This window comes from Mesoplodon mirus (genome assembly GCF_964341445.2).
Source record: "Mesoplodon mirus genome assembly, chromosome: 5".
Taxonomy (NCBI): domain Eukaryota; kingdom Metazoa; phylum Chordata; class Mammalia; order Artiodactyla; family Ziphiidae; genus Mesoplodon; species Mesoplodon mirus.
The window spans coordinates 133,963,756-133,965,989 of NC_138980.1; the positions used below are offsets into that span (position 1 = coordinate 133,963,756).

A 2,234-nucleotide genomic window follows, 5' to 3' on the forward strand; every position below is an offset into this window, starting at 1 on the left:
CTGATAGTAAAGAAAGTTCTAATGAGAGGTGGCATGGGTGATATGGTCACACAGTGAGGGGAAAAGAACTACTTCTGCAATTTCTGTGTTGTTGAGAGATTCTGCACATTTTTTCTTAGGCCCAAAGTTGGACTCTGGAAATAGATGAGCTTGGAGGCTACTGGAAATTGCCACAATATGGACAAAAATGAGTTGCATCTGAGATTACAGCATCATGTCTCATGCCGGAGATAAAGTTGAATTTCATGCAGGGTGAAAAATTCATTTGTGAGATGCTAGGGATATATTACCTGTGCAGACAATGAGCTTAGTAAGAGCTGATAACCAAAGGAAAGGGAACAACAACCTTACCACCATGTACATACAATGCTCACGTAAGGAAATAGCAATTACAACTACAAGAAAGGACAGGCAACTTAACAAGGGCTGTTCCTGCTTCTTTGATACAACTCCAGAGAGGCAAGCATAGTAAACAAGGAGGGGGGAAATCCTACCATATTTACCTCCATCTCAGCCCAAGTTTCACGAGTAAGAAAGTTATTAGCAAGACTAATAAACTGGTATTGGTAGGCAGAATGAGAGGGCTTTGCATCCAGTACAAAATTAAAATATAATCTGTACTAAACAGTTTTAATAACTGAAAGTACCCTCAGAGTGATGGAAAGTTTCTAAACTTTTGTTAATGAAGTTCACCATGAAGGATAAAATTCTCAAAGCACCATCGGTAGTAACTACTGGAAAAATAAAAAAAAAAATGTTTTGTGTATATATTTCAATAAATTGAGATTCTTCAAATTGATTAATAAATTTTGATTAAATCTATTTAGTGGCCCTGAATAGATCTGTCCTTGAGGTTGTTCAGCACAATTTGAGGGATTTGACAAAATGGTCTGATTCTTCCTTTAAAAAAAAAAAAATCAGAGCCCCGGGCCGCTTGTGAGTTCAGGGTCCCTGTGCTGCGGGTTTCTCTATTTTCAGGGGCGCCGACGTGTCCTCTCTGCCTCGTGCATCAGGCCGCGCACGGTTGTGCGCTCCGGGACTCTTTTCAGGGCTGTCGGAAGCCCAGCAGGTTGCTGGGCGCAGCTGGCACTGCCCTCCACCCTCCCTACCAGTAGGCCGATTCTCGTAGTAGCAGCCGGTGGGGAAATGGTTGTGCTTTCGGTGCCCGCCGAAGTCACTGTGATCCTGTTAGGTATCGAAGGTACCACAGCCCCGATTACTTTCGTGAAGGGCATTTTATTTCCCTACATCAAAGATAACGTTACAGAGTATCTGCAGACACATTGGGAAGAAGAGGAGTGCCAGCAGGATGTCAATCTTTTGAGGAAACAGGCTGAAGAGGACTCCCACTTGGATGGGGCTGTTCCGATCCCAGCAGCATCCGGGAATGGGGTGGATGATCCAGGCCGTGGTAGTTAACGTGTGCTGGCAGATGTCTCTGGACCGGAAGACCACGGCGCTGAAACACCTGTAGGGCCACATGGGAAGGGCGGCATTCAAAGCTGGGAGCATGAAAGCAGAGTTCTTTGAAGATGTGGTTCCAGCAGTCAGGAAATGGAGAGAGGCGGGAATGAAGGTGTATATCTACTCTTCAGGGAGTGTAGAGGCACAGAAACTGGGCATTCTACAGAGGGAGATATTCTTGAGCTGTGGACGGTCACTTTGATACCGAGATTGGAAACAAAGTGGAGAGTGAGAGTTATCGAAAGATTGCAGCATTGGGTGCTCAACCAACAACATCTTGTTTCTGATGGACGTTACCCAAGAGGCCAGCGCTGCTGAGGAAGCTGACGTGCATGTAGCTGTGGTGGTGAGACCTGGAAATGCGGGGTTAACAGATCATGAGAAGACTTGCTTCAGCCTCATCACATCCTTCAGTGAACTGTACCTGCCTTCCTCAACCTAGAGGAGAAGTTCTAAGGAAGAACAAACTGTCTTCACAGAGTTGTCCCTGTAGTCTAGTTTTATTCTAATAGCAAACGTAATTTACTTAAAAAATACATATATACACACACATTAAATAAGTGTGTGTATGTTCAAATTACCGTTCTCAGGCATGTAAGTGGGAAAAAGAATCTCAGTTCAGTGAAAAGGAAACTTATTTAAAGATGATGCTTTGTATGTAGAAATTGTTTTAAACCACAGCTCTAACCATTATTGGGGGTGAAATATAGGTGATAGAAGAAATTACTACTATACAGGTCAAATGTGTTATGTTTATCAAGTCACGTACC

At 43.6% G+C, this 2,234-nt stretch overlaps 1 pseudogene across 1 annotated transcript; it reads left to right on the forward strand.

Annotated features, from left to right (window-relative positions):
• The first annotated feature begins 742 nt into the window (after positions 1–742).
• LOC309804608 (enolase-phosphatase E1-like) lies at positions 743–1,969 on the forward strand (annotated as a pseudogene). The gene has a single exon. The product of its transcript is annotated as an enolase-phosphatase E1-like (transcript).
• The last annotated feature ends 265 nt before the right edge of the window (positions 1,970–2,234 follow it).